Source organism: Tenrec ecaudatus, chromosome 8 (assembly GCF_050624435.1).
Source record: "Tenrec ecaudatus isolate mTenEca1 chromosome 8, mTenEca1.hap1, whole genome shotgun sequence".
In the NCBI taxonomy this organism is placed as follows: domain Eukaryota; kingdom Metazoa; phylum Chordata; class Mammalia; order Afrosoricida; family Tenrecidae; genus Tenrec; species Tenrec ecaudatus.
The window spans coordinates 159,182,462-159,209,503 of NC_134537.1; the positions used below are offsets into that span (position 1 = coordinate 159,182,462).

General features: G+C 40.3%; 1 long non-coding RNA gene across 9 annotated transcripts in view; it reads right to left on the reverse strand.

The window, feature by feature from the left end:
* The window catches only part of LOC142455321 (uncharacterized), a 151,512-nt gene that overhangs the window by 88,492 nt on the left and 35,978 nt on the right, over positions 1-27,042 (reverse strand). For 7 of the 9 annotated variants that reach the window (XR_012785766.1, XR_012785770.1, XR_012785773.1 and 4 more), the window contains 4 exons: positions 24,079-24,159; positions 17,773-17,895; positions 10,939-11,076; positions 1,926-2,037 (listed from right to left, as the gene is read on the reverse strand). This is a non-coding gene — a long non-coding RNA (uncharacterized LOC142455321). The remainder of the gene's footprint in view (positions 1-1,925; positions 2,038-10,938; positions 11,077-17,772; positions 17,896-24,078; positions 24,160-27,042) is intronic. The other 2 variants (XR_012785772.1, XR_012785771.1) reach the window with 1 other exon arrangement.

The following is a 27,042-nucleotide window of genomic DNA, read 5'->3' on the forward strand; positions in this document are numbered from 1 at the left end:
TCCTATACAATCACCCTTTGGAGATCAAACCCATCAGGCATGTGCCATATGTCCACCCATTCTCCTTCCCTCACCTGTGGTCCCCAGAGCTAATTTTAAGTCAACCCCATTCTGTCCTAATATAAAGCATCATTCAAGATCCGTGTTGAGGGTCTACATCTAGGGGGGATGCTCAGACAATAGTAACCTTCTATTTTCCGTGATTCTAAACATAGAGCACAGAGATTCTTTCTGCCCAATCACGTGTTTCTACTCACTGCCTCCAGTCTGACATTTCTTTGCCGCGTCTCTCATACTTTTATTCATGCAAGCGTACTTTCTCACCATGCCCTCTGGTTAAATAGAGAGGGTTAAGGCCAATATTGTTGGGAACTCTGGAATTATTGATTATGAGGGCAGTCAGAACTTCATATATCATGTTGTGTCTGTCTCAGGGTTGTGTGGTTCACCAGAGAGGACAAAATAAATTGCCTACTGGAGAAAGATTGGTCATCTGTCAAAGGGATACATATGATTTTACTCTTCAGTCCTAAGCTCTTAAACTATTATTATATGATGTAATTATATATAATTATTATATAGTATATATAATTATATAATATACACAATAGTTTATATTATAATACATTTTATATTATAATTATATATAATTAAATTTATATAATTGTATATTTATATATAATACATTTATTTATACTATATATGTGATATATAAAATATATAATTATATATATAACATAATCCTCTTATAGCATTTGGCCTTATTCCCTGCCATCCAATTGGTGCCTATTGGTGTCCTTTAAGTAATTATTTGAGGATACAAGTCCTAGGTAGGAATAAGTAAATCAGGTATAGAGATATGGTCCATGGAATCTGCCTTTTTAAAGACCAAATCCCATCAAATACTGATTTATATTCAAAATGTAGATGAGATAGTTTTATGAAACCTTTTATGAATAATTTTGTTAAAATCTGACCGTTAAAACTGTGATGTGGCTACTAATATAAGTAATAGTCTATTAATAATAAATAATAGTATATTACACCATTATTCATTGTGAACTTATTTTATGCCTGAGGACACATAACCAGCTGATCGAAGGTGCTCCCATGGTGCTCCCATGCATGTCAAGGTACAATGGCACCTTATCAGACTTTCAGTGGCTAAGTTTCAGAAATCCCATTGGCAGGCCTTCCTTCCTTCTAAGTTACCCCAGGTCAACCTGAACCTCCGATCTTTGTGTTATCAGCCTATTCATTAGTCAGTTATACAACTCAGAGAGTCGATGCATCTACATGACCCATTGTGATCTGGTCAATTCCGACAGATCGCAACTCTATAGACTAGAACTGGCCCCTAGAGTTCCCAAGGCTCTTATCTTCACAGAAGCAGACAGCCCATCTTTCTCCCTTGGCGTAGCTGGTTTGCCACTGACCCTTTGATTAGCAGTCACAGGTTGTGACCACTTCACCAGGGTGGCCCCATCAGAAAGATATATAAACAGGGTTAAACTATCCTTGCTCTTGAGCAATATCCTGTAAACATTTTAGAAATAGACCAACTGAAGCTCAAAGCAGGGTAGATCCAGTGACTGGCCACAGGCCGCATAAAGGTTGGCATGGACTCCAGGTAGAGTGCCCTTTCCACTCCGTTTTGCAGCCTCAGGACCCACATTCAGTGAGTGACTCTTCTTTCTCTGGGTTTCTGGAATCTCTTCTGAATGTCTGCATAGCTTAAGATAGAGTCACAGAATGGGGAACTATGTCCCTGCTCTCCATCTGAGTGGGAGACTACAGCCTGGCTCATTGGAAAGAAACATCGTGACTAAATCAACATCCCGAAATAACAGTGGAGTCCCTAGTCAGAGAGTATCTAGATTTTTTTAAACCTAATTTAAATTTCAAAATACTCTTTCCCCCCTTACCTCAGGTTTCAGTAAGACCTCACATTTTCCCTGGGAAGTGGGCCAGTTTGATTGCTTCCATTTTCCACGGTTGGAAGGTGCTATATACTCATTCTTGGAACCTCTGCAATGCCTGGAAAAATGTGACAACAAAGGCCATGTTTGTTCTAGAAAATTCCCTCTTTTGGGACATTGTGGAAGTATTCAAATTTACAAAGAGATACACAAAGTTCTGTCACTTACAATTCATATTTGTCAGGTCAGAGTCCTGAGCCCTTCCTTTACTAGCCTTAACAGACTCTGGAGAATGACCAGGGAAAATGGCCTCTAGCTTTATTGCAATATGGCAGCCATTCTGTCCATGCTTGTCCCCTACCTCCATGTCTAACCCCTCTGTTATGCTCTTAACTAACCTCTAGTGTACCTCTAGATTTTAAAACAGCTTTTCTATTTTCTCAGTCAGCCTGTTTCTTTGGTAAAATGACCAACTGCTTTGGTGAAATGACTAAAATGCCTTCAATTCCTGTTTGGTCATGAAGGATCCCTTAATTTTTTTTTTTCTGAACTCTCTACCAACATGCTCAATGGTCACAAAACTGAATTCTAGCTTCATCCCAACAACAGGTTCTCTTCCAAATGTAGAGTTCAGACAGCTACACGATAGAATAGTGATTTGTTTCAGACTAATAGATTAAATGTATATGTATGTATGTGTATGTATATATAAAAATCATTTTATTGGGGGCTCTTACAGCTCTTATAATAGTCCATGCATCAATTGTATGAAGTACATTTGTTGCTATCTTCATTTTCAAAACATTGTCTTTCTGCTTGAGCCCTTGGTATCAAATCCTCTTTTTTCACCTCCCTCCTCTACCCTCCCATCCTCATGGTCCCTTGATGAATTATAAATTATTATTTTTCATATCTTACACTGTCCTCTGCCTCCCTTCACCCATGTTTCTGTTACTCTTCCCCGTAGGCAGGCGGAGGTGGGGGGCACTTATATGTGATCACTGAGATCAGTTCTCCCTTTCTCCCTACTCTCCTTCCCCCTATACTCATTGTATCCCAACTCCCATTATTGTTTCTGAGGGGCAAGGAAGCATTTAAGAACTAGAGGAATGTTGTATGATTCATTGATTCATTGGTGCTATACTGCACTCTAGCTGGCTTGTCCCTTCCTTGTGACGCTTCTGTGAGGGGATGTCAAATTGTCTATAGATGGGTTTGGGGTCTCCACTCTGAACCCCCTCATTCACATCAATATGATTGTTTATTTTTGGTCACACAGGCTGGTGTACTTCTTCTATGTGGGCTTTGTTGCTTCCCTGCTAGATGGCCACTTGTTTAGCTTCAAAGCTTAAGATCCCAGGTGCTTTATCTTCTAATAGTCAGGAACCATCAGCTTTCTTCAACAAATTTGCTTATGCACCCATTAAGACTTCAGCGATCATGGCAGGAAGGTGAGTATCACAGAACACCAGATTATTAGAACAAAATGTTCTTTGTCTTGAGGGAGGACTTAAGTACAGACCCAATGTTCACCTGCTACCGTGATACTTAACATAATAAATATATGTACATATACCTATATCCTTATCACTATATATTAATATATTTACATATATACATGCTTACATATACCTTAAAATGTTTTTGACTCCTAGATCTTTCCTCTACTTACTTTTACTTTCTTCCTATCCCCTTATCATGTTCAACCATCAGATTGACTATAGTAAATCTTACAAAATCTTATACATTCTTATAAAACCTTATAAGATTTAATACTTCAAAAGATTAAACTTTTTAGTTATTTAATTTTTGACAAATGTGGTATATATTGCTTTTATCAGGTTTCCTTTCTCATCTTGCATACTGCGTGTGTTGGTGGTGAAAGATGGGTAACCTGACCTCCTGGGGTTCTGTGAATCGCTAAACTAAGAGGCGCTGTATACAGACCCAATGAATAGAATTGATTATCTTACAGAGATCCTGGTTTTTCATCTGAGTACAGTGAATGTGTTTAACTTTGGGTTGCCTTCCTTAAGTTAGGGAATAATATTTTTTTCCTTATAATGCCATGGAACTTATATGTGATGGCAATTTTCTTTTCTTTTTTTTTTTGAGTAAAGGTTTTATTTATTTATTTTTGGCTTTTTTGTTTGTTTTAATAGTTTCATTAGGGGCTCTTACAACTCTTATTACAATCAACACATGCATCAATTGTGTAAAGCACATTTGTACATTCATTGCCCTCATCATTCTCAAAACATTTGCTCTCCACCTAAGCCCTTGGCATCAGCTCCTCATTTTTTCTCCTCCCTCCTTGCTCCCCCCCTCCCTCATGAACCCTTGATAATTTATAAATTATTATTTTTTCATATCTTGCACAGTCCAATATCTCCCTACACCCACTTTTCTGTTGTCCGTCCCCCACGGAGGAGGTCACATGTAGATCTTTGTAATCGCTTCTATCTTTCCAACGCACCCTCCCTCTACCCCTCCCAGTATTGCCACCCACACCACTGGTCCTGAAGGGATCATCTGCCCTGGATTACCTGTGTTTCCAGGTCCTATCTGTACCAGTGTACATCCTCTCATCTTGCCAGATTTGTAAGGTAGAATTGGGATCATGATAGTGGGGGAGGAGGAAGCATTTAGGAACTAGAGGAAAGTTGTATGTCTCATCGTTGCTACATCGCTCCCTGACTGGCTCATCTCCTCCCCGAAACCCTTCTGTAAGGGGATGTCCAGTGGCCTACAGATGGGCTTTGGGTCTCCACTCTGCACTCCCCCCATCATTCACTATGATGAAAATTGTCTTTTATTCCTGGATAACCACCTAGGAGATATAATTACCCCAACTCTCACATGTATGTGTGTGCCTAAATGCTAGGCAATTACAACTCCAAACCTGAATCATAAAAACTTCCCATGTAAAATTGTCTCACTTTTCGTAATTTTGCTAAGCTCTTTGCACATGCAGACAGTCTAGTAGGTGATCCTGATGGAAATTCTAGAAAAAATCAGAGCCTGGATCATAGAACCAACATGTTGATTTCACTTGCCTACAGAAAATTCTCCCGTAATTCCTGTCTTGGGACAGGTTAGTTTCAGCAGCCAGGGTTAGAAATCCTAACCAAATGCCATGTTCACAGGAGAACGAGCTACTCTCAGGTGAACTACACAGGCAGGAGTGGCATTACCCCTCCACCCACACCTTGGGTAATCTTCATGAACAAACGGGGAAAGAGGGATGGCAATGGGATTTTAGTCACTCGTGTTGCAAAACCAACCTAGTAACAATATTTTAAAGAAGTTTCAGGCTTCTAACAGTGGAACCTTACACCATCAATTAAATTCATGGATTGAAATTAAAAGGCTTATATCTGTGAAAAGGTCTCTACATGTGAAAATATATGAAAAGAGCGATCCAGGTGAAAGTCCGACACTGGCTAAGAAAGAGAAGTAGAGCTAATACACTTGAATTATGGTATTAGTGAAGAATACTGAAGGTACCATAGACTGTCAAAAAAAATCTCAAAAAAACTAAAAAACAAATTGTCTTGGGAGAAATTCAACCAGAATGCTCCTTAGTGGTAAGGATGGCCAGACTTTGCCTCATGACTTTGGCTATGTGACCAAGAAAGACATGTCCCTGGGAAGGGACGTCATGCTTGGTAAAACTCAGGGGCAGCAAAAACGAGGACGATCCTTAGCAGGATGGCTTGGCACAGGAGCTGCAACAATGGGGTCAGACATAAGGACGACGGCCAGGAGGATGCAGGACACGGCGGCACTTCGTTCTGTTGTACTTCCGGTCACTCTGAGATGAAACTGACTGGGCGGTGCCTGAGCACAATAGCAACAACAGGTGTGTGGAACTGAAGATCGATCCTGCCGTCTCACTCAAGGGTAATTAGTAAATGTTTGAGATCCTCAGACATTTCTCCCTGGATATTTTTACCACAATCAAAAGGATTTTAAATTTCCAAGATTTGGTCAAGAGGGATTTTAATTCTCAGAACTATAGTCTCTTGGCTTTCTAATAATAGTAATTAAAAGGGGCATGTGATGATTTGGCCGCAACCTACCTCGTGGGTCTGCAGCGGAAACTGTGGAAATCTCTCTGCTGTGGTGCAGCTTACAGCCCAATGTTATAGGGCACGACAGGGGCCGCGACCATGCGTCAAAAATCAACTTGATGACACCTCGCATTGAATATCTCTCGTAGATGATACAAAGAACTCATGTGTGTTATTACGGAGAACAGTAGTATGGGAAAGAAGAGAGAGGGAGAAATGAAGGGATGGAAGGGAGGAAGAGGTTACGGGAGGAAAAGGAGACTGCAGAGAAGCAGCAGAAAGGAGAAGAAACAAGGGGCTACTAGCTCTTGCGTATTTAGCATTTCTCATGCCAGGTGCCAATGTTCACGTGCCTTCTCATTTTATACTCATACCACAGCATGCAAAAGAGAGCTATTACCTCCCTTTTAATAAAAAGAAATTGGTTTTTAGAATCGCTGACTAAATTGCCATAGATTTTATCTTTTTATTTAACTGAAGTGTATTTTAATTATCGATTTGTTCTTTTTTAAGTCTAAAACATGGTTGTTGATTTTTAATTGAGGCTCATACAACTCTTATCACCATCCATACATACATCAATTGTGTAAAGCACACTTAATACATTCATTGCTCTCATCATTCTCAACATTCGCTTTCTGCTTGGGTTCCTGGAATCAGCTTCACATTTTCCTTTCCCACCCCTTCCCTCCCTCCTCATGAACCCTTAATAATTTATAAATTATTATTTTATCTTATCTTACACTGCCTGGCGTCTCCCTTCACCCACCTTTCTGTTGTCCATCCCCCAGAGAGGAGGTTATATGGAGATCCTTGTGATCGGTTCCCCCTTTCTTCCCCGCTTTCCCTCCCGGTATCACCACTCTCACCACTGGTCCTGAGGGGTTCATCTGTCCTGGATTTCCTGTGTTTCCAGTTCCCATCTGTACCGCTGTGCATCCTCTGGTCTAACCAGGTTTTCAAGGTAGAATTGGGATCATGATAGTTGGGGTGAGGAAGCGTTTAAAAACTAGAGGAAGGTTGTAAGTTTCATTGTTGCGACACTGAACCGTGAGTGACTCATCTCCTCTCCACTACCCCTCTGCAAGGGATGTCCAGCTGTCTACAGATGGGCATTGGCTCCCCATCACGCACTCCCCTCATTCATGGTGATATGATCCACACCCACCCCCCGCCTTTGGTGCTTGAAACCTGGTCCCCTTGGACTAACGCATGTTGGTGTGCTGCTTCCATGCGGGCTTTGTTGCTTCTGGGCTAGATGGACACTTGTTTACCTTAAAGCTTTTATGACCCCAGACGCTATACCTCTCGATAGCTGGGCACCATCAGCCCTCTTCACCACACTTTTTTATGTACACATTCATCTTCAGCGTTTATGTGGGGAAGGTGATCACATAATGATGGTTTTTGTTCTTTGGTGTAGATCTTATCTTTTTCGTGGGCTCTCTTTTCAATTCAACTCCCAGGAAGTTTGGGGGGAAAGTGCTCTCTGATTGAACCAACTCTATTCTCCTAGTTTCTTCATGAAAATCTCTCTCCTAAATTCTCTTTAAACTTCCTGCCTAAATTTTGTGTCATCTTGTTTGTTTTCATTTGTCATTTCCTATAATATTTTACATTGCTTCCCATTTTGTTTCTTCCCATCTATGATGAAGCCACAGATGATGAATAAATCACATCATAAAAATAAATCCATTAATAATGTGAGACCACTTAATATGTATCAATGAAATCCTGAAAAATAAATCTGCTGCTACTCTGAAGATACTAAACAAAGAATTTCAAATATGAAAGGTGATGTTTTTTAAAAATGTTTTTAAGCTTTCCCACTCCCCTCTTTGATTGAGGGGAAATGGGGCTAATTAGTTATCTCTTCACCAAGTTTAATACAAAAATTATAAATCATCTTGCAAAGTAACTTCTGGTGCTTCTCAAGAAAACACTGTCCTCCTCTGAATCTGTATGTCTGCCAGGAGACTTTTCAGCCATCTGCCGAATACTTCTTTCAGACTTCTCTGCAAACCACCATCTGTAACCAGTTTGGTTCAATGTAAAGTTTAACCTCACACTCTGTTTATGAAGACTTCTTTCCCTCAGCTCCAGGGTATGTCCCGAGACTCAAGCAGGTGCCCCTTACCACACCCCTTGGCAAGATGTCAAGATGATTAGTTTCTTTCCTCTATGTCTTGAAGCAATCGCTCTTTACTGGAAGTTAGACTGGTCCCTGACTTTTCAGGATGGCATCTCTTCTGTGTCTATACATCAATATGAGCTTTTCAAAAAGTGATTGGTAATGATATATGATGCATCGCTGCATACTTCCTTTCTTTGGATACTCACTTCTCTCTTCTATAACATGCTTTTCAATGAAATAGAAAAGGTAAATGTCATGCCTATTGTATACAAAAAAACTTTAATTTTTTTAAAAAGATAAAACAGCTGGCTAATCAGACACGTGGTAATTGAAAGTGCTACATACTGCATTTCTGTAAGGCAAAATCCCCCTTTTTCATGAATAAGTTTCATCTTTGATTGTTTTTGGACAACATAGCTTTGTGCCTGGTGAAAAATAACCAGTAGTCATGTGCACTTGCAAAGGTCAATTCCATGCCAACAATTTTCTTAGTGTGTTTTGGACATCTGAGCTATGTGATATCTTTGTTAGGTAAATGCACGGGACTTGGTAAGTGCTTTGTCATTTTTTTCATTATTCCCAACACAATCTGTAGGAGATTCAGTGCAGCCATGGCTTCAGGGCCCCTTTGATCCTGCTGGCCGGCCATTGGGTGCTTCTGACTGCCCCACTTTCTCATACAATTTTATATGAGTCCTATTGGCACTGCTCATCATTTTAATGAAAAACAGAAGCTACCAGTTTACCTTTGATAAAGCTTTTCCTTTTTATTTTGAAATCTCCTAGGATCACTGAAAATATTCTGTTCTTCTTGTAGCTTCCTGGATACTTCTGAATATAATTGTGTTAGACAGGGTTCTCTAGAGAAACAAACCACGGACACTTCTAGATAGACAGAGATATAGAGATAAAGATAACGATAGAGATACATGCAGCAGGAGGGAATATAACAGCTAATTAGTCTACACAGGAGTACAGAGGGCTCTTCCACCTGTATTGATCATGTAAATATGTAGATTCCCCATGTTATTTCACTCCAAGGGGGAGACCATGCTAGCCAGTGCCATAAGTCCACATGAGACAGCTTGCTTTGATTACTGCAGAAATCTTGCTGTCCCTTACCGTAACCACGCCCACCCTGTCTCTGTTGATTGGCGCTGACACCTGCCCGCTACCACCACGGGGCTCAATCAGCCCCATGGTAGGCAAATGTTGGAGTTCACTTAGGGCAGTTCCCTCTGTTAATCCTGGTGCACATAAAATAGCAATCACCGGAGTCTTCAGAGATGCTGGGGCCCACTTCACAAACTTGTTCCTTATGGTTGTGGGAAGGGTATGTCATCAGCACACCCCCTTTTTGGGTCTATGGGAGTATTTTGATAGATCCATTCTAAGATACCAATTTCCCTTAGCTTTTGGATGCCTTCCTCTACAGTGTACCAAGGTAGGTCAGGTACCCCAAGTTGGTCTAATCTAGGCTATCTGGCAGCCAATGCTTTCAGTGAATCAACTAAAGGAATTAGATCCTTTATTAAACTCTCTCATTGAGACATAGAAAGAAGAATCTATGCTTAAGGGCCCCTATCTAGAAACTCAGACTGGTCTAATGTTACATTCCTTGCACCAGTATCCCACACCCTTAGTAACAATTCCCAGAAATATTCCCCAGGCTTTTGTTTACACACCTTCGAAAACTCAAGCAGATCTTTAGGAGTGTGGGGAACTTCTTTCTGAGCCATCATCTGAACCTCACCTTTAGGAACTTTCTGAGACTTAATTCTAGTTACAGGTCTAGAGGAAATAGTGGGTGGTGCAGGTGTTCCCAGGGTGCTCTCAGCAATATCTTGTAAGGCATCTCCCTCAGGCTATGCTACAGATGCAGCCCCACTTGACATTTCAGCTTGAACAGTTTGGCTAATCTGCTCAGGTGTGAGTTGTTTTACTGAGAGTGGATCAATCCCTTCAGGTGGGAGGGGGTGGACATACTGTCTGGGGTGGCTTAATCAACTCTAGGGGCTCAATATCCTTCTCTCTGGATCATTAGTCCATATGTTCCTATCCCATGTTTCAGGGTCCTGATTCTTTCTGATTAATGCCCTTACTTTAATATCAGACACAGTTCTAGTCCTGTAATTCAGCTGATGCTGTAATTCAGCAGCTGCTCAGATTATGGCACTCGGGATGTGGTTTTCGGCACTGTCAGCTCTATTACTGGAGGAGAGAAGACTCCCCTTTGTAGCACATGCAGATGCTTCTAGTCTGTGAGTCAGCACTTGAAACGTGCTTCTGAGGTTCAGAGATGATCTCTTTCCTTGATCACATTTTCTATTGTAAGGACCAGCCAACCAGCTTCCCCATACTCCTCATCCTGACAGAACTGCTGGAAAATATCAAACACACGGTCACCCAGAGCCTCTTCTCTCCCAGCATTTCATCTATGTGTGGTGATACTGTGAATGCTGGCTTTGCCACCTCACACCATGGATTAACGCCACCCACTCTAGTAAGAGTAAGAGACTCGTCTGTGCCTTTAGGAGTAGCGATAGCATTAGTAGTGCTGTCACGGCTAATCATCCTGGAGAGCCAATTTGAGAAGCCTGTATTTATGATCTTGTTTCTCTAGAACCATGCTTAGTACCTATTGTGTTAGACAGAGCTCCCCAGAGAAACAAAACCAGGACACTTATGATTAGATAGATAGGTACTGAACAATGGAATATAACAGCTAATTATCCCACAAAGGAGTACAGAGGATTCAGTTCAACTCACTGAGTATTGAAACAGTTAATATACTGAAAGTCCTTCAACTCACAAGGGCTGTTGGGTCCACCGGTCAAGGAAGCAGATAGCTGAGTCTTCAATTAGGCAATGCAAGTAGTCCGGTCACAGGCAACAAAGAGTAGGGTGGATCACCAACAGTCAGCAGCTCAGGAGCTTAGCAAAGCAGGCCCTAGTGGGATATCAAACTCAATCAATGCAAGCCAACAGGATCCAACAGCCTTGAGCTCAAGTGATGTATACACCAGCAGCATGGTGAAGCAGGTATCAAAGGAACCTCAAGCTCTAGTGGGTTATATGTCCCACAGGTAGTGGAGCTCACAAATCGAGGCAGAGAACTAGCTAAAGCAGCTGTAAGCTGGTCTGATCACCAGAGAGCAAGAGAGGGGTGGGGCTTATCCAAGCCATTTATCTCTTTGCTCCCAATCAACCAGTGACCTTATTAATCCCATATGTTCCTATTGGCCAGGTTGGCACAATAAACCTACCTTGAACGATAATAATTATTCTCTTGATTGCTAATAAACCCATGACAATGTAAGGTGTTACCCAAAAAAAAGCCAGAATTTTTTTCTGAAAGATATGTATTTAAATTTTTTTAACAAAATAACCTTATCACCTTCAAAGTACCCTCCATTACACTTAATACATTTGTCAAATCTGTGATTCCATTCTTGGAAACAGTTTTCAAAAGCATCCGTTTGGATGGCTGACAGCACCTCCCTCTTTTTTTTAACCTTTTCTAAGTCGTCAAATAGCTGTCCTTTCATGTCCCTCTTGATTCCCAGAAACAAAAAGAAGTTGAACAAAATGAAGTGAGGTGAGTCAGGTGTGTAGGACAAGAGAGGTATACCTTTTTTAGCCAAAAACTAACGCACTGAGATGGCTGAGTGAGAAGGTGCATTGTCGTGGTGGCAAAACCGGTCCCTGTCTCCCATAAATGAGGCCTTTTTTTGTCACACAGTCTTAGGCAATCTTTTCAGAACATCTAGATAGAAAGTTTGATTAACAGCTTGACCTGGTGGAATGAACTCCAAATGCACTATCTCGCTCACATAAAACAAAAACAAAAGAGCATCGTTTTGGGGGTATCCCCCCATATGTATCCACCTTTGCACACATGCACACTTCTATTTATGCCTTCACTAGACTGTTGAATCAATTATAAAATTGTGAAGAAAGGAGTAAACCCAGGTGAGATCACAACCCCAGATTTGAGAGACCAAAACAGTAAAACTGTGTTAGGAATATGTTCTATCAAAACCAGCATATGAAGGGAAACTGTACACTCGGCACACGACCCAAGGGCGATATACAAACACAGAAGCAAAATCAAAAGAAAAACCTTTAGTGAACAGATGAGGCCCTCAGCATTCACGCTTTAAAATCCCAGTGATCCGACTGACTTCCCAGAACAGTGACACCTGTAGTTCTTTACCTGAGGACTCTCCCTTGTTTCTGCCCATAGGAAGAAGACATGCACAAAGTGGCAAGGGATTAGCAATCTCACCAGGATTCAGTGTACACATACCCTAGATCTCTTGCCTACGGAATTCCTCAATTGGATTGAATTTGGGTTAGGAAGAGTGGCGACATCACCGGGGGACCTTGCATTCCATTGCCAGGCCCTCAGTCCCTTACCAGCGTCTCCTAGGATTGCTGCCACATGAAGGGCAGGCACTGAAGTGAAGTCTTGTATCAGGGTGTCATTTTCAGGAACTCAAACTGAGATCACATAACCACCAAGTAGAAATAAATCTTTAGCTGGTGAGTTAATTCTGACTCTGTAGAAAGTAAGTGAAGTTCAGATTTGTTGAACCAGACACAAGAAGTAGACATATGAGAATGAGGATGCCCAGGTAGCAGGCAGCCTCTGCACACGCTCCAAGTACAAAAAGGGCTAGGACCAGGTAGTTCTCTTTTTAATACAGGTGAACATCATTATGTCTTACTAAAGAAGACAGAAATAAATCAATATTAAATTCCTCTTTAGAGCAGTGGTTCGCAGCCTTCCTAATGCTCCAATCCCTTGATAGAATTCCTCATGTTGTGGTGAGCCCCCAACCATGAAATTATTTGTGTTGCTACTTCATAACTAATTTTGCTACTGTTATGAATTGGGCAACTCCTGTGAAAGGGTCATTCAACCCCTTTGGGTTGAGAACACAGGTTGAGAACTGCTGTTTTAGAATAATATTACTCTGACAATAAACAAAATACCCATGGATTTGTTTGGGAAGAAAGGAGGCAAAATTAGATGAAGAAAGATACATTTGGAGGATTTTTTTAAAATTGATTTCTGAAATAATAAAAAATACCAGTTTTAACTTACACAACAGCAAGGCTAATTGGGGGAAGTAAGAAGCTTTGGAAGAGTCCTGGGTTGGCTGAAACAATGAAGCACTCAAGGAACAACTAGAGGAAAAAGCAAAGTGAGTGTGGTCATTCAAATCCATTGCGAGGCACCTCAGAAGGGAGGTACGGCAAATTGCTTCCTCAGGTCACAGCCACATGCCCCATGGAGAAGTTCTATACTGTATTTATGGAAAAGCAGAGAATAGAATCAATTCGATACCAATGAACAAGAGGATGAGAGAGATTTCAGTAAAGGTGATTCAAATGGAATTTATCAAATTGATGGGCTTGGGAGACGGAAAAGGACTTTAAGCTAAAAATAAATTAAATTAAAATGTTCATGGCAGTTAGTTTGGGAAATTGCATTCTAAAACAGGAAATAAATAAAAATAGGTGATCAAACGCCAAGAAGAAGCAAGGATGCTTCATTTCTGATGTGATGAATTTTTGCACTGCAGTTATTGAAATAGCTATAGCTAATAATCAATGAGATTTCTAGATCTAAAATGGAAGAAAGTATTCTAAGCTGGAGCTATAGATGTGAACAAAATACAGATGCCAATACAAGGAAGGAAATGATGTCTAGCAAGAGCCTGTTAGATAGAAGTTCTCAGGTGGATTGTCATATATCTCCTACATCATATTTAGATAAAAAAATAAACTATGGGGGGCGTTTATGGTGGTTGTTGTCATCGCAATGGTTGGAAATGAAAATTTCAACTTTATATAATGAATAAAGGTGAAACGTGAGAGATGACCTGCTGGGCAGTAATGTGGTGGAGACACCTATTGTCAATCTTTAAAAAATAAAACTTAAGTAATTTTTCATACAAATTATACTCTGAACAATTGTATAATGTGCATTGTGCTTTCCAAGAATTAAACTATGCTTCTTAAGGAACAAAGTTTTTTATGGTTGTTCTAATACAAACACCACAAGTGGGCAGCTTTAATGTACAGATTTGTATTTTCTCTCAGTTCAGGAGCACCAAGTCCAAGTTCAGGCAACCACCCGCAGGGGAAGGCTTTCTTTAGCTATCATCCAAGGACAGAGCCTAGTCTCAGATCCTTCAGCTATTGTAGGTCCCACTTCCTTGGTTCCCATGTGATCTCTAGTTGGCATCTACCAGCCCCTACACCACCCCCCGCCCCAGTTTGTGTTCTTCTTGGAGTCTCATTTGTTTTTCTTCTCTCTCAGACGTGATCAGGTTTCGGACACACCGTACATGGATATGCCCAATTAACATAGCAAAGAACAGCCCCTTGCAAAAGGAGAGTCCATCTAAGGTTATCTATGGGGGTTAGGATTTCAACTCATGTATTTGGGAAAACACAATTTAATTCACCACAAGAACATTTTATTTCATTTTCTTTGGATTCTGACCAAGATTTAGTCACTCTTGGAAAATTGTATCATTGACAACAATTCTTGTTGTAATATTTAACTTAGACATGTCAAGCACTATTGCTTTGAATAGTTAGTTGTTGTATACCAAAATATAACAGAATATGAAAGTTCTTTTTAATGTATTTATACATGTGCAATTTATGTGTATCACCAAGATACCAATTATATGCTGTGAAATAATTATATTGTATTTTAATATTTGTTCCAATTATAATCCTTTTGATCATGATACTCTCCCCAGGAGTTTCATCCATGAATCGTCTGCAGTCTCATTACTGTTTCTTTTGCCAATCTATTCTTTAGTATCCACTGTGTGTTGAAAGGTATTGTCTCCAAGTCATTTGTGAACTGTTAGCTAATTTCAAGTTACGTTTTCTATAATAATTTGTTATTTTCCAATATTATAGTAGTGTACCCAAATATATTTCATCACTAAATAGCAAATGTCCTCATTTTATTTGCTTAGTCTGTAAATTTTAATGGAATATTATTTCCAGTAAATTTTTAAACCAATTAATCTGGTTTGTATTATTTTTAATCTGGCATCTATCATATAACTGATTTTTATTTTCATACTTAATTTTTTTCCTTTAATTGTATATCTCATCATCTTTATATATTTAAAATCCAAGTAACTGTATTGCTGCCACACAGACACTTTAGTACATTTATCTACCTTTTAAAAAAAATTTGTTTCATTCTTTTCCATGAGTATAATTGGTTGTGAGGTTAGTTTTATATCAGTCTAACACTCCTGTGTAAAGGTAGGAGAGGAGTCCAATCTATAAATCCTACCACCAACTTATGATGCTTCCTTCAGGGTGCAGGCTTGCTATGAGAGAGGCATTGAGCACTTGTCTCTGTCTTGTTCTTGGCCTACCTGGCTCCTTGGATTCTGCATCTGGCTTCCGGGCAGCCTGCTGCACTGGGAGCCCTTGACGCCTGCCATGTTCCTGTTGACCTTGGTTCCATCTGACTCCAGACTCACAGGCCTGTGATAACCAAGCTCCCCACTTTGCTTTCCTGTCCATCCGCTGGCAGCTGCATGAGTCTGAGAGTCTCCAGCCCCCATCTGACTCATGAATTTGACTCAGTTCATGGATGAGCCTGGATGTGGTAGTTACATAATTTCATATCAACTTGAAGAGATATAAAAGTGTAGCGGTGGAGTTTAGCCTGTCAATGAGGTCACAGCCTGATGGTGACTTCTTGTGGGCGTGGCCTCCCCGCTCTCTCTCTGCCTTCACCTTTCAGCTAGCTGACCCTGATTGCTGCCAGAGCTATGGACATTGGACCCACACCATTTTGCACACACTGGCCTGTCATCCTGCATTCTGCATCACTGTGTCTGTGTAAGTCTGAAGAGGGACTTATGGCCTAGTATTGGACTTATAGACTTGAGTTGGACTGGGCTGGGATGTTTTCTTGATAGATAACTACCTCTTAAAATAAAGCTCTTTCTTATACTTTTATAAGTGTCAATGGATTTGTCTCTCTAGTCAACCTAACCTAACACACTGGGCCACTGTCTTAATAAAAAAAATATTTCACGAAATAAAACCTTTCTTACACATCTATGAGTGCCACAGATTTTGTTTCTCTAGGAAACTCAGTCGTATACATTCAGTTAAACTATATTTGTCTACAATGACAATAAGTGAGAATTATTTTAAAGCATTTTATGCATTAAGAGGTAAAATCAATTATTAATAGTACAGATAGCTGGTAAAACTATTCTCTTGGGAATATTTAAGAGGCCATACAAACACATTAGTCTCTACTTTTCAGGTATACTTATTATCTGAACAAATGACTCATGGTAACCCTAGAAGACACTGCAAATAGAAAATGTCATCACATAGACCTGAGCTGGATTGATGTCACTGTTCAAACACACGCTTATATTTTCTTGGAGCAAGCCTGGTTTTCTAAATGCCATTTCCTAAAAAAGTGCATCCCTTTGTTCTCTTTGGCCACTCGATTTCTCCACTTCAGTATCAGAGAAGAAGTTTGACTTGAGGACAATCTCACAGCTAAAAGGCTCTTCTTAGTCATGTTTCAGGAAGATAAATGGTAACCCTGATCACAATGGAGGAGCAATGTCACATGGAATAAGACACAGATGACCAAATACCATTTAAAAGGTATATGGGCCTTTAAAAAAGTTTTTGGAAAATTGGAAAGGAAAGATAATACAATTTTACTTCAAAAATTTTTGAAGCACCCTCATGCCTGTTATATATATTTATATATGTATAGTATTTTAATGTTTCTGTTGTTTTTCTCTGTCTGCCCCCTTTGCTAGAATTTGTGTTGTCCTCTCAGGACATAGAAGACTGTCTGGACATGGTGAGAAAGCAGAAGCAAGCCTGTCGCTGTCTAGTCATCTTTGACTCCTCATGATTGCCCCAAATGGGAGCTCCCCATAGGGTTTCTCAGCCCGAAATCTGTAGAGAAGCAATCGGCCACATCTGCTCCCCACAGAGGTTCACACGGACAAACCTTTAGCAGATCACAAAGTGTTCCACCGTGGTGTTTCCAGGGCCTTTGTGGTAGACATAGGCACTCCTTTTGGTACAAAATACTAATTCAGTAAGTATGTATGGTTGGGTAGTAAAATTATTGGCCAGAGTCAGAAGACAATAGTGGGGATGTAGGATGTTTCATTAGTAGGCTTTTCTATTGCCAGAGGCTTACTCTATTCCTGGTCTACACACCCTATGAATGGTCACTACTCCTCTGCCCATAGATGCGTGCACACCGCTACGATTGCTGCGCATGTCTCAGTAGAACCTCCCGACCAAGTAACCGAGGAATAAAAGCCTGGCAATCTACTCCCTCCGAAAATCAGCCAGTGTGAACTTTATGGATGACAGTGATCCAGCCCTCAATGGCGAGAATGACAGCATTTCATTCGTTGTGTTTGGGGTCGCCATGCATTGGGGTCTGAGTTGATGGCAGCTAACAGCAGTCTGTCTTTTATCATTTGGATGAGCATAATAAGAAAAATTTCATGATGTGCTAGAAATAGATTAGAAATTTAAATAATAAGAAAATTTTCATGATGTGCTAGAAACAGAATAGAAATTTGAAGACCTGTGTTACCTCTGTCACCAACAAACGACGTGTTCTGATGCAAGTCATTTCAATTTTAAGAGTTGCTTTCCACATGCCAAGAAAACATGTAACGATGCGCTGGAATTGTAGAGTCGGAAGTGTTTTCTCCATCTACAAAACAGTGTGGTTGGAAAATAAAAGTTTAAAATGTTTGGAAGACATATAGTTCTTTGTGGATTTTTTTAAAATTATGGACTGAATCTGCAGAAAGTAGCTTTTCATTCTGTGCATTAAAAATGTACATGGACTTTCAGGGTCCTCTCATCTCAAATTAAAAACCTACTATTTCTGTCATTTTTGATGCTTTATAAATCGCATTTAAGAATTATGCTCACGTTTGCCACCACACAGTGATTCCTAGAGTGCAGAGACACAGAGTTCTTACATGAACCAGTTTAAAATTCCGTCAGAACTCACATGGTCCAGTAATGGGGAAACTCAATTTGCACCAAGATCTTTTGATTTACTTTTTTTTAAAAAGGAATTTTTTTCCAATACACCATGCTGAAAATCCATGTGTTTCCACAAAGAGTGAATCCATACATCACATTTAGCATGTCAGATATTTAAAAATAGTTTTCCTTGTGCATTCCTTTTTATATAGACAAAATACATGAACCCTTTATTAGGTACATATTGCCAAAAAGATTGGCCCAAAGCTTAGTGATTTAAAACAATACGCTTTTTTTTAAATCTTACAATTTCTGCGGATCTGGAAATCAGAACTTGGCTGAGTTTACTTCTTTGTCTCTCACAGAAGATGCAATCGATGATATTCCTAAAATCCCTCCTTTGTGGTTGGGAAAATCTTCTTCCAGGGCCCGTAAGACTGAAGACTTAAAGACACCGTAGAGGCTGGCGGGTGGGGGTTGGCATATCTGAGCTCTGCCTTAAAAATTAGGAAGTTGAATCGAACCCCACATCTGCCTAATGGTTACCCCTGTGATGCTGTGGCCAGATAGGCCTTCAACTTAACCCAACTTTGCTTGCCCTAAACTGACACTAGTTACCCTTCCCAAATCTCCCAGCCTCATGGGATTCAACTTCTCTGGTGGCTTCAATAATCCATCACCATGTCCACACAGAACTCACCCTCAATATTCCTAATCTCTTACTCTGAGGGTGCCCAAAACTGGCAATTTAAGACTCCCATATATTTGGTATTTTCATACTCTCTTTGCATTGTATTACAGAGTTCCACCAAAGTGCATAGTAGTGTTGAGAATTCTGTCCTCTTTCCAAACTTCATTGTTTATATAGCATCCCATTCTCTTAAGCATCTAATTTGTATAAATCAGCAATACATGCGTTTTAGTCTAAAAAACTAACCTGTACATGTAGACTTTCTTTTTCTCAACAGTATTTTAAATATGTCATTGACAAAATTAATGATATTTTATCATTAGAATCATTAGAATTGCCAACTAATTAATTAATTCCATTAATATTATTAATACAATTAGCATTTACTCTAAGGTATAATTTATACTAACATCCAGTAAAATGATAATGCTGTCTCCAAACTAGACAAGAAAGACATACGTATATACATATGGCTTTTGAGCTCACATTTAACCATAAACCCTCATCTAAGAATAACTAGTTCTTATGATGTGGTCCTGCTCAGTGTTTGCCCTCATGAAGATATAGCTGAAAATACGGGTGGCACAGCCAAGTGCAGTGAAGAAATCAGATGGTGCCTAGCTGCCAGAAACAATACCATCTGAAGTCTTAAAGGTTTGTGTCAAAATGAGCATCTAGCTAAGGGAGGTGTCGGCAAAGCCCACAAAGAAGAAGCAACACACCAACCAGTCTGATCAAAAACATATTAACAATAAAATTCACGATCAAGGGAGGAGATTGTATCAGAGCTTAAATTCTTAGCATCTGTTATGCAGAAGGCTAGGGGATGACAGTGAACGCCTAAAATCCATTTAAAAAGCCCACACACACAACTGGATTCTTTAGGTTGAGTTACCAAGGATCGAAATAGTCTTGACTTCATTGTATTGGAATTTGGATCATTGCAGATATTCTTGGGCTAAAATTTAACATCTTACTCTTTGCTTTTTCCTTTTAACCCAGTTACCATTTGTTCCAGCTTTTTTTACATTCTGTCATCTTTGGGTTGAAATTCTTCTGCTTTTTATTCTTTTGTAGTTGCTGTTTGTATTTTTCCTTAAAAGACTTTTTTTATATGAAACTCAGGAGAGAAAAATCTGTAAAGATAACAACTAAATTAATAACTTCTTAAGGTTATGACCAGGGAAGTTGGGGAAACCACGGAGCTATTCATAATGGATAGAAGAATGAAGAAAATGTTATAAAATGGCTGGGATGATGAACATAAAAGGATCTTTAATAGACTTAAATACTGAATTGCATGATACATTAATTATATGTCAATAAAACTGTTTAACAAAAAGTAGTTCACAAAATCAATGTAGGAGAATCATTTTATTCTAACGTTCATTCTTTTGCCCTTGTAAGGTCATGCTTCCTATTACATTGAGCACAATGTTTGGAATGTTAGAAAGAAATTAGAAAAACATGGCTGCATTTAATGAAAACAAAGCAAATCATTCTGCCCAACCAATTCTTAAAGAAAGGGGATTGTCAGGAGTTCACTCGCAGCAGGTGCGGCTCATGGGAGGTCATGTCAGAAGCTGATGACCACAAACATTATATATTCAAATTACCCTAATTTTTTTCTTTTAAATTACACTCACATATACTTTAAGGATTTTATGGAACATCTAACTGGTAAATCCTCTTGGAAATTGGAAGCATTGTTATTAACTCAAAATGCATAATGGTTGTCAGATGCTCAGAAGACAGCAGTTTAAGATATTACTTTTCTTCATGGAACTTGATTCTGTCTGTGGAAAGTTGAAATACGCAAATAAAATAGTAGGATGGCTGTAGAGAAAATCAGTGAGATAGAAAATACTTCCATATGAATAGATTCATGTTTGTAGTACTTCTTCGAAGTGTAAGTCTACTTTAACTCAGTCTGTCACATTCTTTCCATGGTCAAAGTTTGTTTTACTTCGTTTGCCCACCAACAGGCCTGACTCATTCAAAGTGAAAGGGAAAAGGGGGATGTGGGAACACATAAGTATCATCACAACATTGGGGAGCAGGTCTTTACAGTTGGCCCAGAAATAGCTTGGCTGCTTGCATGTTAGAGGCCAGCAGCAGATGATTTTAATTTCAGGGAGCAGAGTCAGAGTTCAGCCCTGAAAGCAAACATGCCATTTGGATGATTCTGTGTCTATGGTTGATGCTACTGTTTATTAACATAATGGATAGATGAAAAGAAGGAGGCTTAGGATAGGAAGTATTGTATTTCAAGAATCAGGATTCAGTGGGAGAAAATAGAACTCATACTACATAAATCAAAAAGAGATTTAATAAACGAAATTAAGGGTTTGAAAATTCTTCTTCCCCACTATCATGATCCCAAATCTACCTTACAAATTCAACTAGACCAGAGGATGTACAATGATACAGATAGCAGTGGGAAACAGGGAATCCAGGACAGATAAACACCTCAGGACCAATAATGAGAGTAGTAATAACCAGGCAGATAAGATGAAGGTAGGGGAGACAGGGGCAACTGATCACAATGATCTCCATATAACCCCCTTGCTGGGGGACACACAACAGAAAAGTAGGGGAATGGAGACATCAGATACTGTATGATATGAAAAATTAATAATAATTTATAAATTATCAAGGGTTTGGGAGGGAGGGAGAATAAGGGAAGGAGGGAGAAAAATGCGGAGCTGATACCAAGGGCTCAAGCTGAAAGAAAATGTTTTGAGAATGATGGTGTACATCTGTCCAACAAATCCATAAATATGTTTAACACAATGGATGGATGTATGGATTGAGGTAAGAGTTGTATGAACCCCGCAATAAAATGATTATAAAAAAGAAAATTCCCTAGAAGAGCTCTAAGGGCTAACATGGAGTAGAGGTACCAAAAGCCTCTCCAGCATAATTACGTCCGGTCTTGGCACAGGATCCACAGCTGGCTGGCTGATGAGGGCTCCTCAAGACGGAATAGTGGTTGAATTGTGGATGAACAAAGTAGCATCAGATTCGGAAGCCTTTGGAAGTTCCTCACAAACTTAGAATAGTCGCTGGCAGCATGATTAAGACTGAAGTTCCTCTGGAGGGGTGTCGAGACGGGGTCCCCGCGGCTCAGGAAGCTGCCATCAAGTTCCAAATTCATCTGCTTTGGTTAGGGATGTTCAACCAATGAGGCAGCTGTTAGCTCTGCTTTCACTTGAAGGCCTATCCTCACTGTTCAGGACAGCCCCTCTGATGTCTGCTGTAGGTCAGAAGGGGACGTGGCCGGACATCTGTCAAAAAAAGTGACAGGGAAGCTGGGAGTGCCTTTGTGAAAAGTGTGTACAGTTGTGTTAATAAGTGCCATGCCCTCGATGGGGGTATGTGCGTGTGAATGAACGCGTGTGATGGGCTGAACTCTAGAGTGGGTCCAGGACCCTGATCCCTCTGCGCACTGTGCCCAAACCCTTCCAACCCTGCAGTTGTCAGCCAAGGTGGGAAACAGTTGGGAGGGGTTGGGTTGTCTCTGTGTGGAGATCTTGAACTTTGCAAATGTCAGGATTGGGGACTTGTTCCTGGATTAGCATCCACATGAGGCCCCTCCTTAGCTACCCTGTTGATCACTATTGTTTTCCCCAAAGTTCTGTTACCTACACTTGCTCTGCCTGCCTGAACCACTATGGTTATCAACACACTGAATGGTTCTCACACTTCACAGTGTGGACGTGGTCTGTGTTAGCCATGCTGTCTAGTCATTCATCGACATGTCTTGTTTTTAAAAGATAGTCTTAAAAATAAAATTTAAGTATGTATACTCTAGAAGGAAAGAAATATGTTTGGGGAGAAGTACAGCCATAAGGCTCCTTAATTCACCATTTTGAGATATTTCTTGTATTTTCCTGGAGGAACAACCAGTCCTTGTGAAGGACATCGTGCTTGGTAGAAAGTCTAGCAAAAACAAAAGAGGAAAATCCTCCAGATTATTGACACCGCCGCTATAATGGCGGGATCGAGCATAGCAATGATTGTGCTGATGTTGCGGGGCCAGGAGAGTTTCTTCTTTCATACACAAGAGCTCTAGACATAGAGACTGACTCAACAGCACCTGACAAGAGCAATGACATCTACTCTAGGTACTATAATAGATGCTTGTTTGTTTAACATTTTAAAAACTAACAATTAAGGTGAGAAGAACCTACTTCTGAAAGAACTGAAGAAAAATACAAGCTGTGAGCTGCAATACTGAAGACTTCTATGGGCAAAATATATAATGATCCAGGAAGCATCCAAAGAACATAGAAAAAATACAGAGTCACTCTATCAAAAATAACTGGTCAGCATTCAACCATTGCAAGAGGTAGCAGATGGTCAAGGACCCGTGATACTGAAGGAAGAAGTCCAGATGGCATTAACGGCATTGGAGACAAGTAAGGCTCTATGAACTGACAAAACACCAAGGGAAATGTTTCAACAAACTGATGCAGCATTGGAAGCAGTCACTGCCTATGGAAAAACACTAGGAAAAAAACTGGCTGCAGAAGATTCACATTTCTGCCTATTTAAAAATCTGTTGACCTAACAGAATGTGGAAATTGTTTCTTAAATATTTTTAATATCACATTCAGGTAAAATCTTGCAGAAGACAATTAAAAATGGCTGCAGTTGTACACCCACGGGGAGCTTTCAGAAATTCAAGTCAGATTTAAAAGAGGACTTAGAAGGATGTAATTATTGACATCAGATGGAACTTTGCTGAAGACAAATAGAGCCCTAACAGTGCTTGCTTGTGTTTTATTGATTATGAAAAATAAATTAGACTGTGTGGCTCATTGCAAACTGTGGATAGCATGACAAGGAATGGGAATTCAGGAAGACTTACTTGGGCTTATGCAGAACTGTTAGGTAGCTAGCACAGGGACTGGGGTGTCCATCGCGCATGCTCAGAGGTTTGAGCTTCCAGCCAGGAAGTGGTGGTGCACCTAGGTGGGCGTTACACCTGGATTGGCCTATCTGGGCCAGGTGAATTCAAGTCAGCCAGTGGAGACGTAGACCATGCCATCTGACGGGGAAACTGAAAAGGTGGGGTCCGGAGCCTGCTGCATCTTTTTTGGTCTCTAGAGCAGCTCCATGGCTGGCTGTGCAGCAGGCTGGGGGGGTGAAGGGCCCTGAGGGTGCCTGTGTAAACCGGAAACAACTTCTATCTTTTGTAAAACTCACTTGGATCACAATGCAGGCATCAGAGTGAATTCTTTGTCATGGGAAGGCAAGGTATTTCTCCCACAAGAGATCTGACAGGACCTGTACACAGAGATAGAAACAGTCACTTGAACAGGGCAAGGGGGTGGTTCGGTTTGATATCACATGTTTAACACTAGGGTTGGAGCCTTTCATGCTATTTATTCAATCTGCAAGCTGGGCAAATACACTGAGAAGCAGACTACATGAGGGCAATATTGGCATCAGGATTGGAGAAAGACTCATTAGCAACCTGCAATACACAGCACATAGGTAACAAGATGGGCAGACTTGGAGTCAAGACAGCAGCCTAACCTTGGTCATCTGAGTTGAACCTTGGTCATCTGAGTTGAACCTTGATCCTCTGAGTTGAACCTTGGTCATCTGAGTTGAACCTTGATCCTCTGAGTTGAACCTTGGTCATCTGAGTTGAACCTTGGTCATCTGAGTTGGCTTGAGCTTAAGTGTTTTCAAGCTCTCCTTTGGGGCACAATCAATTATCATCAGAAGGGGCAGGGCCCTACTTAGGGTGGGTCAGACAATAGGGTCTGATTGTCTTAGATAGCCAACATCCTTCACATAGATGACCTTCAAGCAGTTGACCTCTGAGTGCATAGTCAGTGCCCGTGTGTTTGCAAACAGCACCTTAAATGTGGCATTTTTATGGGAGGTGGCATTGTGGGGAATAACTTTTAAAAGGAGAGTGTGAGTGGGATGCATCTCTAACCCTTGAATGTGAACATTTCCTTCATGGGAAATGACCTCCCAGGCTCCTTAACATATGAATGTTCAGGGGTTTTCCTCATACTCTCTCTTCCCAGTTTTGTTCCCACAGAGTAATCTCCATTTTGTCTTTTTGATAGCTTAGTTGCTTACTATGATCAGTTTAGGCTGTTGACAGGTTACAATTCAGGTGAGAAATGCTCCAGATACAGCTGGTTTATAGGCCGCTGTCATGACCAAAGGTAGGCTTCTATGTGACCCTCAGTCCTTTGATCTGGCCTCTTCCCTGCTTGGGCAATGTTACAAAGCCCTTTCAGCACTGCCAAGGAATTGACAAAGGGCTTACCACTCCCCTGTAAGCCTCAACCTGAAGGCACTGAGCTTCAGCTCTATGGATCAGTAAAGCCCAGCTTGCTCAATTAAGTGACCGCAGCAACACAAGCGAGGCGATTGCCAAGAGGCACTCTGTTCCACTTGCTCTGTGGGCTGGAAGGTTTGTTGCTGTTTCATACTCTGGACCATAGTTCTGCCGTTGCTGCCCCTCTGCCCCTCTTCTGGTGTCAAAGCTGTCTCTTAGACCAAGGGGGTTCCATGCACAGGAGTCTAGGTGTTCACTCATAGCTCATTTCTTTTGCTAGTGGTGGCATTTCATTTTATACTCAGCAGAATGGGCAATCACAAATTAGCCCTGTTAACAATCACTCTCAGATGAATCATATCAACCATTCAGTGTCATCCTCCCACCTTCTCACCCAGACCCTTCCGGAAAATAGAGGTTGTTTTGGAAGAGTAACAAAGGCTATGACTGAAATGCTCTCTTAAATCAGGTTCTGGGATTGCACATAGATATTGGCTATTTGGTTACTGGCTTAGAAGATAGTGGCATTTCTAGAGATTGGGAGTCCAGCTAACTTTTCCCATTTCCTGTCCATTTTTCTCATGTTTCAGATGAAGGAATTGAGACCCTGAGTTACGTGGGGTCTTTCCCAAAACTACAAAGCAAATAGGAATGAGGGCTTGCCCTGGAACTGAGAACAATAGATTTTTACATAAAACCCCTTTCTCCCAAACCAGTTAGAAGCTGTTGGTCCTAGCTGATAGCTGATGGCCTTCCGGAAGGGTCATTCCCAGCAGGTAAGCATCGGATCCTGTTACCAGAATCTGGGTACATTGGCCAGTAAACAGTAGCCTAGGAACTCATAAACCCTAGAAATCCTAGGAGGAGTTGTGGTACTTACTCATATTCTTATATCACATGCTTCCATCATCTTATATGACAATAGGACATTTGGAAATTTTTTTACAAACGCATATTGTATCCATGTGTGAAGTGCAAACCTAGTTTCAAATATGTGTATACATTGGTAACCTCAACTTTTTGTTTCAGGAAGTTAGAAACAGATGTTCCAGCTAAACTACTAACTGTGCTTCTGTTTTCAAGGTTGGAAAGAACTTCTATCCAGCTAACCAGAGCTATCTAATCTACGTAGCATTCCTAATGATCCAGGAGAATAACAGCCTTGTTATAAGAAATATATATATTTATATATATATTATTGTTAGAAAATATTTTCTGTACTTATAAGAGTCTGTGGAAAGACTTGCATGGACAACGATTAGATTCCCCTTTGCCTAATTATTGTAACAACATCTGTGACTCTATATAATTAGAATTTAGGGGCATATTTTCTCATATTGTTTGATGATGCCTTACATGTGACCTATGAGCTATATCTTGTCTGCATAGGTGTTAGCCTTTAGAAGAGCCAGTCCAGTTGAGACCCCTTATTTATCAGAGTTGAGCTGTGTGCTACAAGGTTTTCAAAAGGTCAATTTTTAAAAAGTAAACTGTAAACTCTTGGTGGATTTAAACCTCAACCTCTTGGTTAGCTGTGGTTCATCTTGTGTCCTCCATACTTAATTTTTTTTCTATAATGTTTAAGAGCTATTATGGCAGAGAATAATAAGTAATTAATTTTTAAAGCCAGAGGTTCCCTAAATATTCTTGTGCTCAATAAATATCTGTTTCTTTTCATTGAACACTTAGTACTATCATATTTCAGGTTTTCAGGAAATAAAAATAAATGTCAAAGATACTCACCTTCAATGAGTTCAAATGATCATAGAGGACATATGGATCCAACTGAGCACAATACGATGTCATACATGTGCTCAGTGTCTCCTAATGTGCTCAAAGCTTCCTATCTTTTCACTCATCCAGTC